Below are 17,941 nucleotides of genomic sequence, written 5' to 3'. Positions count from 1 at the left end.
AGAACAGTATGGAGGTTCCTTCAAAAACTAAAAATAGAACTACCATATGACCCAGCAATCCCACTACTGGGCATATACCCTGAGAAAACCATAATTCAGAAAGAGTCATGTACCAAAATATTCATTGCAGCTCTGTTTACGATAGCCAGGACATGGAAGCAACCTAGGTGTCCATCATCGGATGAATGGATTAAGAAGATGTGGCACATATACACAATGGAATATTACTCAGCCATAAAAAGAAATGAAATGGAGGTGTTTGTAATGAGGTGGATGGAGTTAGAGTCTGTCATACAGAGTGAAGTAAGTCAGAAAGAGAAAAAGAAATACAGTATGCTAACACATATATATGGAATCTAAGGAAAAAAAAAAAAAAGGTCATGAAGAACCTAGTGGCAAGATGGGAATAAAGACACAGACCTACTAGAGAATGGACTTGAGGATATGGGGAGGGGGAGGGGGGAGATGTGACAGGGTGAGAGAGTGTCATGGACATATATACACTACCAAATGTAAAATAGATAGCTAGTGGGAAGCAGCCGCATAGCACAGGGAGATCAGTTCGGTGCTTTGTGACCACCTAGAGGGGTGGGATAGGGAGGGTGGGAGGGAGGGAGATGCAAGAGGGAAGAGATATGGGAACATATGTATATGTATAACTGATTCACTTTGTTATAAAGCAGAAGCTAACACACCATTGTAAAGCAATTATACTTCAATAAAGATGTTTAAAAAAAAAAAAAAAAAAAAACAGAAAATACAAGTCCTAATCTTAACAAACCAGAACACTATCACAAAGAATTCTAGGCTCCCATTTTATCATACAGATTATACATCCAAAGCTAGAAAGTGTCTAGGCAAAAGGCAAAGCTACCAAATCTGCTCAAGCTTATCTTTCCACTGAGGTTTACTATAGAACGTTATACTATATATAACTAACGGGCAATTCTGTAGTAAATGAGAAGTGACTGGCATTAGCTCACATAAATCATGTTTGGCAGGCATATTTTGTAAATATTATCCACTTTGTAAATGCTATGTTAAAAAGGCATGTATGGTAATATGACCACTTTACATTTCTTAGTAATGCATAAGACATTTGCAAGCTGAGAACTGGCAAGCTGACGTAAACAAATCTTATCTGTCTTAATTAAAAATTTTTAAAAAGTCATATAGAGTAGGGTACCCTACTATCCATTGGATTAGCGTAAGTTAGAGTTTCATTCATTCAACCAATAAGTTATCTATTGAGGGCTCTGGGCCAGACACTAGATAGCACATTGAGACCATAGCAATAGACTAGACAGTTTCTTTCCTTATGGAGATCATACTGGGAAGATGAAATAAAGTCAAGACCTGTGTTTCTCCAGTTTCGATATGCATAAGAATCTCTGGGAATCTCGTTAAAAATATAGATTTTGATTCCATTAGATGTGGAGCGGGGTCTAAGAATCTGCATTTTTTTTCCAATTTAAAATTTTATTTAAAAAATGGAACAGATTCTTAAACACATGAAAAAGTCATCACAGATATCTTTTCAAATCAAATACACAGTATGGTTCTATTATACATCCACAAAAATGGCTAAAATTATAAAACTGACAACAATAAATTCTGTTTGGGTGTGAAATTGACTCTAATTCTTGGTGGTAGTGTAAAATGCCACAATAAGTAGAATCTGCATTTCTAACAAGCAACCAGGTAATGTTGCTATAGTTGGTCCATGGATCACACTTTGACGCAGCAAGCAGTTAGATAATATAAAAGTCCTCTCTCATTTTCAGTAGATATATTTACTGAGAAATGTGCCTCCAACTAACAATCAGAAGGTAACTTTAACCTTGATTCTACTGAAGGTACTGCCTTTCTGTATCATCTAAAATAAGTTACCTATATCTTTTATTAAATATATCAGTATGGCAAGCTAATTGACTAAAATTAAAGAATTTATTACTTCAACTGTATTTTCCCTTGAATTCTTCCCAAACTTACAGCATAATCTAATTTACACTTACAAAATTTTAACTTTTCTAAGTAATATAGACACTGCCCAGATATATACAGAAGTATCAGGAGAGCCTAGTTTCCATATAAATATGCACTAATAAAGTATGTACAAGTTATGTTCTAATCAAAATATCATTAATTTGAAATCACTAATTAGAATCCACACCAAATACTGTTTCCAATTAGTTTTATAAATGATTTAAATAGTCTAAAGATAATAGTCTATTACATTTAGCTATGCATTCATTAGAAATTACAATTATATATACATACACATATACAAATATATATGTATATATACGTGTGTATACACACACACACACACCTTTATCCCCAAGCCATTGTAAAATTTGAGTGTGCATGAAACAAAAGTTTACATTAGCAGTTCTTAACTGTGGGAAACTTTGTCCTAAGAGGAAATTCAGCCATATCAGGAGACATTTTCGGTTGTCAGAAGTGGGAGAGGGAAGTACTACCAGTGTCGAGTTGGTAGAGGACAGGGATGCTATTAAATATTCTATAATGCACACGCAGGCCAGCCTCCAGAACAAAGAGTTATCTGTCCCAAAATGTTAATAACATAGCAACTGCAAAATCCTGGGCTAAATGGAGAGTTGTGGTTTTTGGTCTTCAGCATTTATTCAGAAATCAGTAGCTGACACCAAAAGCAGTAATATTCTAACCACTTAAAGGCTTTAGTACAGTCATTTTTTAACAAGGGAAATACTAAAATTGCATTTTATCAGACAAGTGTTTTAATATAATTTTCAAATAACATACCATAAATATGACAAGTGTGTTCAAAATGGCTAGATGAGGTCTATATGATATCGCTTATATGTGGAATCTAAAAAAATAATACAAATGAACTTATTTACAAAACAGAAATAGAGTTACAGATATAGAAAACAAACTTATGGTTACCAGGGGGGGATGAGGGGGGAGGGATAAATTGGGAGATTGGGATTGACATATACACAATACTATATATAAAATAGATAACTAATAAGGACCTACTGTATAGACCAGGGAACTCCACTCAGTACTCTGTAATGGCTTATATGGGAAAAGAATCTAAAAAAGAGTGGATATATGTATATGTGTAACTGCTTCACTTTGCTGTACACCTGAAACTAACACCACATTGTAAATCAACTATACTCTGACAAAAATTAAAAACAAAAAGAACAAAATATATTCTCAGCTTGAACTCTGTCTGCTACCAAGTTTTTAACACTGTCTCTAATTTTAAATTAGATAGGAAATAAAAAAAGAAGAAAACTAAAATCAGCTTATAAACATGCATGAGTAGCTTAGTGAAGAGTTCCTTCATATGTAACCACAGAGAAACAATGCACTGATTAACTTTTTTTTCTTTTTTCTTTTTTTGGCCATGCTGTGCAGCTTATGGGATTTTAGTTCCCCGACCAGGGATCAAACCCGGGCCCTCAGTAGTGAGAGCTCAGAGTCCTAACCATGGGACCCCAGGGAATTCCCAACTTTTAAGGAATATTTAATACCACCCTAACACTTGTACAATCCAAATACTGCCAATATAATTGTTCAGACCCTACATAGTAAGTGATTTTTATTAATGTATTTTCCTCTTGAGTGAAAAATATAATTACTGTATATATAAAATAAGATTTCCATCTCATACAACTTTCCATTATGAGTTACATAATAGTAACCTACTGAATATACATTTAGCCCATAGGCCCAAAACGTTTTTTAAATATTAAGGATAAATTACATTTTGAGCAAAAATAACAAAAACATGATCATGTGACTTATTTCAGAAGTATGTGAACAATTATCTACCTCAGGATATTTTTAAAGCAGTATGTTTCTAGATGATACAGAAAGGTAGATTCATATGCTGATATAGAATCTTATTACAGATCCTAAAGAATAAAACTTAAAATGTTGCTTATGGACCTGTTTCTTCAAGCCACTGCAATTCCCCCTCAGCAGAGCTCAGTTCCCCATCACTCTCTCTCTCCCTCCCCCTTGCCTGACAGAAGGCTTCTGGCCACCAACTTTATCACCATAGCTAACTCCAGTTCATCTCATCAACATCTTTTATTTGCTATTCTTTCCCCTCCATTTGTAAAAACAGTTTTCTTCTGGTTGGGAAATCAATTATAACTTCTTGGGTGTACTCTGTGTTCTAAACTCTTCTCAACTGTTCACATGATTGATGGACGCCCAGCAGCTACCTCTTTATCTCCAGAAACACATTTGGCTGATGTCCAGGTGGAGGGGTATTCCAGAAGCTTGCTTGTTCATCGTTCTACCACCACTAACCACAACTATTTGTCTGGCTCCCCCATATATACAGCACTGTGCAAGAGATCAGCGATAAAAGAGATGGTGAAAGAGACAGGCAAAAGAATAACAATAAAAAGTAGCATATGCAGAATGACACCACTGTTGGTAAGTAGTTTAGAAAGTCCAAGAACCAGAAAAAATGGGAACAACTTCATGGAAAGAGTAATATTAAATCAAGTATTAAACAGAACTGACAAGGATGGCATGCAATCAAGCAGAACACTGAGTGAAAAAGAGTGAGAGAAAACTACAAAATTTCAAAGCATGAGCAAGACAATATGCTGGGCCACAAGAGAGTTGACATTGTGAGTGCAAGGTTCAGCACCAACTGTGAGAAGTCTGAAATAATGGGTCAATATGTACAGACTCTGACTCACATGCAGCGAACAGTCATTGAAGATATGAGGAGAAAGAGAGGAGATATTTAACTTAAGGAGACAAGTACTATAAGGCTTTGAAAACAAGTTCTCAGGTACCAAGACACCATGGATCATTTATTCTGACCATAAGTTCAAGGGGTATATTTGGTTTACTTTCCCTAAAACAGCAAAAACCTTGGAGCCATTATTTACTTAAAGCCACCAGAACAAAAGAATAATCTACTTTATGGTGTTACTAAGTATAGTCATACTACATGCAAATAGTTGAAATGTATCACCAAACTCAATTATTAGGGAAACATTAATAAGCATAAAATTATTATTTTAAAAACATTACATATCCTCTATTCAGAACCGAAAAGAAATCAATAAAATGAGATGACATCAGTGAATAAGTTTTAAAACTTTATCTCAATTTAAATAGCATAAGAAAATTAGTGTATACATATTCATGAAAATCAACTGTTGGAGGTTGGAAACTATAATCTACATGCCAAAGAGCAATTTTTTTCAGCTTCTTATAAAAATTTTCCCTCTAAACATATTTACCATGTGTGTAAAATCAATTTTCTGAATTACAAGAGAAGACCTGATTTTTACAAATATATCCCCAAAGCTAGATGTTGGCTATTCTTTCGGCTTACTTGTTTTTAACTTAGCAAAACGTAACTAGAACTTGTGTGCAGTGACCTCATTCCTAAGCGGACAAGGATTATCATTTTTACAAATTAACCATCTGGTTCCTTTAGAAAGAGTAATATTTCAATACGTCCCTATGTTTCAAAAATACACACAGATACAAAAGGTGAATACATGTTAAGTATACAAAGAAAAAGTAGAGAAAGTGGCATTTAGGGAGGATTATCCTTATTCCCTCATTAATAACCAAATTCTAAAACTCTGACAACCAATTATAATTATAAACTGTTAATTTTATTAAATAGAGCATGAACATAATTAATACCATCCCAAGCAACTAGGTGGTCCAGTGATTTTGGACATTTTTACCTCTGGAAAACTGATCAGGAAATCTGGCTAACATCCCAAACAAACTAAATGGATTTTATTGGATGGTCTTCAGCTAATTTATGTAGTCTTGTACATACACCAAAACCGCATACTCTAAATGAATTAATTCTGTTGGCATTGTTCAGAGTCAGAGGCCCAAGAAACATTGTTCACAGTGTTATTTCACTACACTGTACAGTGTTCAGCTTCAAAAAAATGAAAAATCGGTATTTTAAACATAATATTTAAAAATATGTTATGTGCCAAAATAAGCATGAAATAACCCTAATTTGAACAGGTCTTACAATGCTGAGATGACTGAATTTGTTCTATTTCTTTAATTTCTGTTTTTCTTCTTACTTCATTTGTTATTTTGGATGTTTTGCTTGATGAATATGTCATACACTGAATTTAGTTATGTCTATTTTTTAATAGACATAAAAAGGCACAGATCCATACTCTGGACAAAACCTTGAGGGCATTAGGAAAAATAAACTAGGTACCACAGACAACCTCAACAAAACCAAAGCATGCCTTTCACCCAGGAAAACAAATGATTTTCAGTTATATCCTGGCTTGTCATTTGTGGTTACACAAAACAATAATTAAATTATGTGCTCCAGGAAACAGGAAGGGGTGGATAAGCAAAACACACAAAAAGCCCCTATGGTCCCTGTTTGTCCAGATTATAGATCAGCATTCTTCAGGAGCTTCTTTTCTTTTATTATAGGAACAAAAATTGGGTTGAAGACACTTGTGATTTTAGGGGTACTGTGATGTATAAAAACATTAAATACTACCTGTCTTTTTCCATAGAATTTTACTTTTAAGCAGCAGCAGCCAACGGCCTTTTTATATATGTAAATTGGATCGTGACATTTTCAGCTGAAGTCTTCTACCACTTCATTTTGCTTGTAGGACAAAATGTAAGCAATGGTAGTGGTTACAGTAGTAGTGTAGGTGGTGGTAGACACAGTATGCTTAACAAAGCCCACGAGGCTGCATTTAGACCCGTCGCGGTCTCTGTCCTCACCTCCCACCAGCCCACCTCCACTCCAGTCATACAAGTCTTATTTCAGTGCCCCTGAACGAAGCTCTTCAAGGACCTTTCACACATTGTTCCTTCTGCATTTCTCTTTAAATAGCTAACTCCTGAACACCAGTTTAGCCTTAAGTAAATGCCACATCTGCCAAGAGACGCTCACTTCCTGCCCTCTACTCCCAATTTACATCACTTTCCAGGGCTCTCTTACATAAGGACAGTTTACTTTTTCCTTAGTATCGTTATCACAATTTGTAATTAAACATTTTTTGTGTGTTTGTTTACTGTTTTATCCCCAACTGCACAGTATGCTCCTTGAGGACAGGGAACAATACCTGCTTAGTTCAACTGCATAAATCCAGTGACTAAATCTTGACAGGCATTTAATATTTGGTAAATACATTCATGAATTAAGTAACTAATGAAACACCAATCTTCCTACTTATAAATTCCTTACTGTTCTCAGCACAGTATATAGCAAAAATTATTTTTCAATGAGAGTTGGGAAGAAGGGGCGAGGTCTCTTCCATCACTGTCTACTGCCCTGACGTATCTTCTAGAGACCGCTATCTCCAAAGTAGGTAGGTTCTGTGAAATACTTGGACCTCCTTAAAGAAATCAGAGAAGGAATCTAACAAGCCTGATAATGAAGTCTTGAAATTTAAGTCTGGGTGAAATCTGCATGTGTATGGAGGGTGGGAGCAGTAAGTCTCTACTCAGTTAATTCCTTATTTCACTTTTTAGCAACCTCTTCCATGTATTTGGTGTGTATCATTACATTAGAGTTGAGATATTCCGTTCATCGCTAAAGTATGTCTCAAAATCTAGCATGGATAATTATAATAAGCATACTCAATTTCTTCCTTTAGTTTCATCAGGAAACATCCTTTCTTTTCATGCCAATAAAACAATCCTCCTGTTGTGCATTGAGCAGCTCCACACCTACACAGATCTGCCCTACAGGTGCCTGGATTTTAATAGTGGTGACTTCATCCTTTTTATATGTCCTTTGCAAAATGAGACAAAAGCTCTGGAGGTAAAAATATTAGAATATGTGGCATTTTACGTTTATCTCTAAGTTATGGGCTGAAAAATGCCATAAGATAAATGTGCCCTTATAAAGGGAGAGAAAATTATAGAAAACTGGTAATTTCTTTTACAAGGAGACTTCTTTCTGACCTTAGACATAATCCTTCTGTCAAACTTAAAATTCTTTTATTTCACCATTTCTTAGAAAAATACTCAGTAGTAGAAATCATAATGCATCAAGCAGCACGTACATTCAATTAGTTATATAATCTTAGACAAAGTATTAAGCCATAAGGTTTCCCTATTTCTATTTGTAAAATGAGAGGGAAAGTCATAGGTTTATTTTAAAGGATTAAGGTACATAATATTCTCTCTGGCAAATGGAAGGCACTCCATAATTGTTAGTCTTGTGACTGTTTACGAGAGAAAACATCCTGATAAGTCCTCGTGTGGTTTAATAGTTTTTAGGCAAATTTAGAAGCCAGGGCAGATTTAGCAGAAATAAATGACATCTCCTCTGAAGGTCAACCAAGATTGTCTGAGTAAGGTAACAGGACCCACAAAGTTCCGTTTTACAAGTTCTACCTTCATTAGACTCATTTCTTCTAAAATTCATGTTATACTCAGTATGTTTCATCAGATTATACAACAGGTTACCTATGGCTATACTACGGACTGATCAATATAAAAATCTAAACAAATTAGTCATTAATTCTTTTCTTGGTTGGTTTATATTGGATAGAATGACATATAATTCAGGAGATTATATTCATTCCTTGGTGAGAGTATGTCCTCAGGCTGTTGGTTTTGGCTAGTTAGCGCCTCTTGTCCGTTGTTGATTCCAGAACTATTCAGAAATTTCTGATCATCTCTGGAGTTTTTATACAGAATTTCTGGTAGACTCAATTACTAAGGCCTAGAATCCATATAAAATAGACTGTACCTCCACTCATTTGACTAGGGAATTATAGTTGAGATGGATGATGATCTTGATGAGGAAATTTTAGGCACAATAAAGCAAATATCTCATGTTCAGAGAAGACTCAGAGTACTGCCTCACATGCCACAGGAAACCAGGATGGCCATGTTAGTGGATGTTTTCTTTTTACAACTTAGAAGATTTATTTTGAGATAGTAACAGTTTGTGATAATCAATCTCTAAAACACACCCCCCAATGATACCCACACTTCCCAGTATTCACAACCTTGTATAATTCCCTCCTCTTGAGTGTGCGTTGGACATACAGACTTGCTTCAAATGAACCGAATATGAAAGAAATGATGGAATGTCACTTCTAAGATTAGGTTACAAAAGTACTGGGCCTTCAATCCTGAGTACCATGTGGTGAGGCAGCCCTGTGGAGAAGCCTACATGGCAAGGGATTGAGACCTGCCAACAACCACGTAAGTTTGAGAGCAGAATCTACTTCCACATCAAGTCTTCAGATTAGACTGTAGAGGACAGCCTATAGAGGACAGACAGCTTGACTGTAATCAAATGAAAGACCTTGAGTCAAAGGAACCTGGCTAAGCTGTGTCTAGATTCTTAACCCACAGAAACTGAGACAGTAGATGTTTGTTACTTAAGGTCACTAAATTTGGGGGTAACTTGTTACGCAGCAAGCACAGTACAATATATAATACAATGTCCAACTTAGTAATAAGAAGTCATGATCATTTATCCATTCATTTATTTATTTATTCAACATTCAATAAATGTCCCCCTTTTATCAAGACTGCATCATGCCGGGAATAAAGACACAGACCTACTAGAGAATGGACTTGAGGATATGGGGAGGGAGAAGGGCAAGCTGTGACAAAGTGAGAGAATGGCATGGACATATATACACTACCAAATGTAAAACAGATAGCTAGTGGGAAGCAGCCGCATAGTACAGGGAGATCACCTCGGTGCTTTGTGACCACCTAGAGGGGTGGGATAGGGAGGGTGGGAGGGAGGGAGATGCAAGAGGGAAGAGATATGGGAACATATGTATAAGTATACCTGATTCACTTTGTTATGAAGCAGAAACTAACACACCATTGTAAAGCAATTATACTCCAATAAAGATGTTAAAAAAAAAAAAGACTGCATCATGCTTTGGGAAGACCTCACATGGGGCTGTATAGCCTCTCACAAAACACAATAGAAGGGTACATAAACCAGACTTCAGGGGAAAAACAAACAGGAAAAGCTCCCTGGGGAAAATGACATCGTGGGTGAAGGCCCTGGAGGTAAGAAAGTACTAGCACATTTGAGAAGCTGCAAAAAGTAGAGCTGGCCTGAAGACTGCACAGTTAGTTAGAGAGTGCAGGGCTGTTTGGCAAGGGTGCCGGTTAAGAAGACAGATTTTGGTGTTAAACGAATCCAAGTTCATCTCCATGTCCCTGTTCTGCCCCTTCACAACAATGTTAACAAGAACCATTTAAACATCCCCTCTATGCCTCAGTTCTTTCATCTGTGAAAAAACGTTAACAGTACCCATTTTAAAAGGTTGTTAAGAGCATTTGCTATTGTACCTAGCATAAAATAAGTGCTGAAAATCATTGGCTGTTATTATTGTTGTTTTTGTTATTTTTATTAGTAGTATTAGTCATGTGAGAGATCTTATGACACATAGCAAGGAATTTTTATATTAATTTAGAAGCAGTGGAAAACCAAGAAACAGATTTGAATGGGGAATAACATGATAAACAATTTAGAACAATCATTCAAACAGCCCCATAAAGAATAAATCTGAGAGGGGCAAGACTGAAGGCTGGAGGTCAGTCAACAGGCTGTTGCAATAATCCAGACAACAGTTGGGGTGCCTAGGACAGTGGCAATGAAGATAAAAGGACACGTATGAAGGATAATGAGAGGTAGAATTCAAATGTTTTGGAACTTGATTTGCTTTGGGAGTGAGATAGAGAATGAGTCCAACTTTATACGAGGTTTAGAGAATGAGGAAATGATATGCATTTTCAGAGACTGAAACCTTAGCAGATGGAGAAGGACTGGCTGGAAAAAGAATTTGTGAATGTGAAATATCATCGACATCATCGACATTTAAGGGACCTCTGACTGACTATACAGATCTGAAATGCAGGAAAATGAATAATTAAACACAGGGCTAGAGAATATTTTGTGTCCCTAGAAAATGAAGGATATGTGAAGCCATCAGCATTTTTTTTAAAAAGAAGTCCAATTACCTATGTACAAAAATCTAAAAATCATCAATAGAATCTTTTTTTTTTTTTTTTTTTTTAAACATCTTTATTGAAGTATAATTGCTTTACAATGGTGTGTTAGCTTCTGCTTTATAACAAACTGAATCAGTTATACATATACATATGTTCCCATATCTCTTCCCTCTTGCATCTCCCTCCCTCACACCCTCCCTATCCCACCCCTCTAGGTGGTCACAAAGCACCAAGCTGATCTCCCTGTGCTATGCGGCTGCTTCCCACTAGCTATCTATTTTACATTTGGTAGTGTATATATGTCCATGACACTCTCTCACCCTGTCACATCTCACCCCTCCCCCTCCCCATATCCTCAAGTCCATTCTCTAGTAGGTCTGTGTCTTTATTCCCATCTTGCCACTAGGTTCTTCATGACCTTTTTTTTTTTTCCTTAGATTCCATATATATGTGTTAGCATACTGTATTTCTTTTTCTCTTTCTGACTTACTTCACTCTGTATGACAGACTCTAACTCCATCCACCTCATTACAAACACCTCCATTTCATTTCTTTTTATGGCTGAGTAATATTCCATTGTATATATGTGCCACATCTTCTTTATCCATTCATCCGATGATGGACACCTAGGTTGCTTCCATGTCCTGGCTATTGTAAACAGAGCTGCAATGAATATTTTGGTACATGACTCTTTCTGAATTATGGTTTTCTCAGGGTATATGCCCAGTAGTGGGATTGCTGGGTCGTATGGTAGTTCTATTTTTAGTTTTTTAAGGAACCTCCATACTGTTCTCCATAGTGGCTGTATCAATTTACATTCCCACCAACAGTGCAAGAGGGTTCCCTTTTCTCCACACCCTCTCCAGCATTTATTGTTTCTAGATTTTTTGATGATGGCCATTCTGACCGGTGTGAGATGATACCTCATTGTAGTTTTGATTTGCATTTCTCTAATGATTAATGATGTTGAGCATTTTTTCATGTGTCTGTTGGCAATCTGTATATCTTCTTTGGAGAAATGTCTATTTAGGTCTTCTCCCCATTTTTGGATTAGGTTGTTTGTTTTTTTGTTATTGAGCTGCATGAGCTGCTTGTAAATCTTGGAGATTAATCCTTTGTCAGTTGCTTCATTTGCAAATATTTTCTCCCATTCTGAGGGTTGTCTTTTGGTCTTGTTTATGGTTTCCTTTGCTGTGCAAAAGCTTTTAAGTTTCATTAGGTCCCATTTGTTTATTTGTGTTTTTATTTCCATTTCTCTAGGACCTGGGTCAAAAAGGATCTTGCTGTGATTTATGTCATAGAGTGTTCTGCCTATGTTTTCCTCTAAGAGTTTGATAGTGTCTGGCCTTACACTTAGGTCTTTAATCCATTTTGAGTTTATTTTTGTGTATGGTGTCAGGGAGTGTTCTAATTTCATACTTTTACATGTACCTGTCCAATTTTCCCAGCACCACTTATTGAAGAGGCTGTCTTTTCTCCACTGTATATGCTTGCCTCCTTTATCAAAGATAAGGTGACCATATGTGCGTGGGCTTATCTCTGGGCTTTCTATCCTGTTCCATTGATCTATATTTCTGTTTTTGTGCCAGTACCAAACTGTCTTGATTACTGTAGCTTTGTAATATAGTCTGAAGTCAGGGAGCCTGATTCCTCCAGCTCCATTTTTCGTTCTCAAGATTGCTTTGGCTATTCAGGGTCTTTTGTGTTTCCATACAAATTGTGAAATTTTTTGCTCTAGTTCTGTGAAAAATGTCAGTGGTAGTTTGATAGGGATTGCATTGAATCTGTAGATTGCTTTGGGTAGCAGAGTCATTTTCACAATGTTGATTCTTCCAATCCAAGAACATGGTATATCTCTCCATCTATTTGTATCATCTTTAATTTCTTTCATCAGTGTCCTATAATTTTCTGCATACAGGTCTTTTGTCTCCTTAGGTAGGTTTATTCCTAGATATTTTATTCTTTTTGTTGCAATGGTAAACGGCAGTGTTTTCTTAATTTCACTTTCAGATTTTTCATCATTAGTATACAGGAATGCAAGAGATTTCTGTGCATTAATTTTGTATCCTGCTACTTTACCAAATTCATTGATTAGCTCTAGTAGTTTTCTGGTAGCATCTTTTGGATTCTCTATGTATAGTATCATGTCATCTGCAAACAGTGACAGCTTTACTTCTTCTTTTCCAATTTGGATTCCTTTTATTTCTTTTTCGTCTCTGATTGCTGTGGCTAACACTTCCAAAACTATGTTGAATAATAGTGGTGAGAGTGGGCAACCTTGTCTTGTTCCTGATCTTAGTGGAAATGGTTTCAGTTTTTCACCATTGAGGACAATGTTGGCTGTGGGTTTGTCATATACGGCCTTTATTATGTTGAGGAAAGTTCCCTCTATGCCTACTTTCTGCAGGACTTTTATCATAAATGGGTGTTGAATTTTGTCGAAAGCTTTCTCTGCATCTATTGAGATGATCATATGGTTTTTCTCCTTCAATTTGTTAATATGATGTATCACGTTGATTGATTTGCGTATATTGAAGAATCCTTGCATTCCTGGAATAAACCCCACTTGATCATGGTGTATGATCCTTTTAATGTGCTGTTGGATTCTGTTTGCTAGTATTTTGTTGAGGATTTTTGCATCTATGTTCATCAGTGATATTGGCCTGTAGTTTTCTTTCTTTGTGACATCTTTGTCTGGTTTTGGTATCAGGGTGATGGTGGCCTCGTAGAATGAGTTGGGGAGTGTTCCTCCCTCTGCAATATTTTGGAAGAGTTTGAGAAGGATAGGTGTTAGCTCTTCTCTAAATGTTTGATAGAATTCGCCTGTGAAGCCATCTGGTCCTGGGCTTTTGTGTGTTGGAAGATCAATAGAATCTTGAATCCTGCAAAAGAAACTTAGAAGAAGCAGCCAAAAATGAAAAAGGATAAAAGAAAAACAAGATGTTACAGAATCCACTGGATGAGACTCCTTCTAGAAAAAAATAGTATCAGACAAGAGAGTCAAGTGGTGCAATAAATAAGGTAAGGACTGATAAATGTCTTGTGGATTTCCCATAGGAAGGTCACTGAGGACTTCACCGAGAGCAGTTCCTACGGAAGGTTGGGGCAGAAGTCAAAATGCAATGAACTGAGGAATGAGAAGATAAATTATTTTAAAGAAGTTTGGTTACAGGGTAACCTTGGGTTTAGAACTGTTTCTTTGTTTTTGTTTTAATGGAAGGAACATGTATCTGTTAATGGGGGAGGGGGAAGGGGGGAAGAGAACCAGAGCTCAGGAGAGGAAATAGTCTCAATGAGAAGATGGCTACAGATGCAAGATTCTTTAAAGGTTTGGTGCTTGGAAGAAAGGAATGTTCCCATATTGGAGTATATAATTATACTCTGAAGTTAGAGATAGGACCATATTTAAGAGTGGAGGTGAAAATGGTGGGGTTAGACCAGTGGTTCTCAACCGGAGGATGATTTTGTCCCCCCTCCAGGCAACATTTAGCAATGTCTGGAGACATTTTGTTTGCTACAACTAGGGGGTATAATACTGTCATCTAGTGGGTAGAAGATTGGGATGCTGCTAAACAGTGTCCATGGCACAGGACAGTCCCTCACAATATCTAGTCCAAAATGCCAATAGTGCCAAGGTTAAGAAACCTGGGTTAGACATTTAAGGAGAGAGGAAAAGGTTTAAAATATCCACTGAGGAGAAAGGGGAGCTCACAGTGGAATCACGGTATGCTTGCTTTACAACATTCAGGGCCCAGTGAAGATTGAAGACCAGTATTTTTAAAGTATAATAATCTACACTGTTGTATACTTTTCTCCAGCAGTGTTAAGACTGAATATAGGCTCAGAGAAGTGAAAAGTTAGACTGATAACATGAATGAGGTTTTACTAACTGGGTTTAATAGCAGGACAAGGGAATTAAAGGTATTGGTAAGAGATCCATGATCCACTGAAGTGATGGATCATGGTATCTAAGTTAAGTGTGAAACAAAAGGTACCTGAAAGAGAGAAGACAGTGGGATTAGAGTTTCCTATAAAATTTAAATATGTGCAGTGAGAGTAATTTAGTATAAGATAAGGAAAGGTAAAATATTGTGGTCAGAAGTTAAGAAATAGCCTTAGTATTTATTTTTCAGCACAGTTAAGATGATGGCTATATCCAGACTGGGCCCAACAGGTGGGTAGATGAAGTGCACTGAAAACAACGGACACTGGAAATGAGAAGGACAGGACCTGAGAAGCGAAGGCACTGAAAAAAAAATCACAGAGCGCCAGTTACACACCATTGTGTGTATCCCTAAATTCCACATCATATCATTATTTAAACAATGATTTGAAAACATACGTGGACCCAATGTATCACTGCAGCACTACATACAACAGCCAGGACACGAAAGCAACCTAAACGTCCATCAACAGATGAATGGATTAAAAAGATGTGGTATATACATATATAATGGAATACTACTCAGCCATAAAAAAGAATGAAATAATGCCATTTGCAGCGACGTGGATGGACCTCAAGATTGTCATACTGAGTGAAGTACGTCAGACACAGAAAGACAAATATCATATGATATCGCTTATATGTGGAATCTTAAAAAATGGTACAAATGAACTTATTTACAAAACAGAAATAGAGTCACAGATGCAGAAAACAAACTTATAGTTACCAAGGAGGAAAGGGGGGGAGGGATAAATTGGGAGATTGGGATTGACATATACATACTACTATATATAAAATAGATAACTAATAAGGACCTATTGTATAGCACAGGGAACTCTACTCAATACTCTGTAATGGCCTATATGGGAAAAGAACCTAAAAAAGAGTGGATATATGTATATGTATAACTGATTCACTTTGTCGTACAGCAGAAAGTAACACAACATTGTAAATCAACTATGCTCTAATAAAAATTAGAAAAAACCGCACAAAACAATGAATAAACAAATTTCTCTCTTAAAACAGAGTTGGGAGACCAGAAGGGGGAGCCCTCACACCCTGCAACTACAGCTGAGCCCAACAAGAAGAAACGGTCCTCTTCTCTCCTGGTGAGGACTCAGCAAATAGAAACCATGGGCTGTCTATTTACTCTAGCCCTCCCAACTTCCTTGCTCCTTCTATAAAAGTGTCCTTCCCTTGCTATGCAGGGACTTGCATGTGGCTTGTCATGGTTGCAGACCCCAAATTTCAATTGTCTGTTTATCCTGAAGAAACCTATCTTTGCTGAAGAGATATCTGGCAGTCTATTTGTTTTAGATCAATAATTACCAAACATATACAGGAAAAGCAGCAACAAAAAGAGACTATCATAATAATTGTAACAAAAAGGACTCTGTAGAATCTAACACTGGGAAGACCAAGGAATGAGTCACACAGGATGCATCAGTTGGGTGCTCAACAAGAGTGTAGAACCCAGCTCTCTAAACCTAGGGTTGATAGCCAAAGTCCCAGTAACACTCTTTCAGGGTTCCATCTTATTGGCTACTGCACTGAATGGATAAAGCACGAATGAAATTATCCAAGAGTAGAAGACTATTTTTCAGGCAAAACGTTGCCTCACGAGGTCAGACAATGCGAAGTTATCTACACTTAAATATCCTGCAGGATACAGCAGAGAAATTAGGGCACAGAACTTAGGAACAGATTCTTAACAGGTGGATTTGAGATAGAAAGCAAAGAACAAGGTGCTAAAAATTCCAGCAACATAGGAGGAATACTCAGAAACTCTACGAATAAAGGCAACTTGGAAAAGAAGATTGTAGTATAACCTTTACACCCAAGAGACAGCTGAGGTGGCTGCCATTTCTTTCCAGCTTTAGATTGTTGCTCCAAATGCTACTGGTAGAATTTAGCACTGACTGCCATCAAAACGACCACAGGGAGCTTGTTAAAAACTGAAATTCCAGAACTTATCCCAGATGATTCACTAAATATTTACGCATTCCAGGAATCTATGTATTTAACAGTTCATGTATTTAATACAGGACTGAAATTTGGGAACTCGTAGTATCTACTACTACTTAATACTGTCACACCTTCATCTCACCTGATGAGTTGAGATGTTAACAATAGATGTCATTGTTAAGTCTCTTATAGTTCATATTTATTGAAAACTTACGGTATGGCAGATGCTTTTCTAAGCACATTAAAATACATTTTTGAAGTTCAGTTGTCCCAACAACTTTACAGTGCAGTTGTTATTAACATTTTCAATTTAAGATAAGGAAATTAGGCAATAAAACAGACATCTGAGCACTGGCAATCTGATACCAGAGCCTGTTGTCTTTACTGACTGTGCTATCATGATAGAACTAGCTTACTAAAATAAACCTTTTCCTTTTGCTTTCACCTAGAATTATGTATGTTGTTAAAAAGCCATGACATGTTGATCATAAACCCAGGCAGTTACACATTTTAATGAAAACAAGGAAACTGATGAAAACAATAAAATCAGCTTGGCAAGCAAAACATTTCAAAGCACAAAATTGTCATAAAAATAATGGATGTCCTTAGGGGTAAAAGTAGTAAATAATTCCTATACACCTCCTCACACTCACGGCTACTTCTTGCATTTCCTTAACCTTAATATTAAATATGAGGTTGACTTGGACATTGATCAGTTCAAAAAGGGGGGGGGGGCAAGAAACATCCATTCACTTCTTCAATATCATAATTATCCTATATTTTGCATATCTGTTTCTCTCTTTTTTCTCTCTCTTCTTAATCTCTTTCTTTTCTTCATGTATTCAACAAACTTTAGTAAGCATCTAGCATGTGCTGGGCACCGTGGCTCTCAAGACAAGTGTCAACCTCATGCAGGGGCTCATGTGCACCGGGGCAGGGAGTTGCTTTCTAAAGAAGTCACACTGACTCTGAATTTTAAAGGAGAAATAGAACTCGGAGAATGAAGGTGGGGAGGAAATCCAGAAGAGGAGTGGAGAAGGGGAACGAATTGTA

The 17,941-nt window shown here is 36.7% G+C and overlaps 1 protein-coding gene across 3 annotated transcripts in view; it reads right to left on the bottom strand.

Annotated features, from left to right (window-relative positions):
• The window catches only part of CRPPA (CDP-L-ribitol pyrophosphorylase A), a 326,472-nt gene that overhangs the window by 161,457 nt on the left and 147,074 nt on the right, over window positions 1-17,941 (bottom strand). The gene's annotated exons all lie outside the window — the stretch shown is intronic.

The sequence above is a fragment of the Eubalaena glacialis genome, chromosome 8, assembly GCF_028564815.1.
Source record: "Eubalaena glacialis isolate mEubGla1 chromosome 8, mEubGla1.1.hap2.+ XY, whole genome shotgun sequence".
Classification (NCBI taxonomy): Eukaryota; Metazoa; Chordata; class Mammalia; order Artiodactyla; family Balaenidae; genus Eubalaena; species Eubalaena glacialis.
This window is presented reverse-complemented; position numbering and strand designations above follow the sequence as displayed.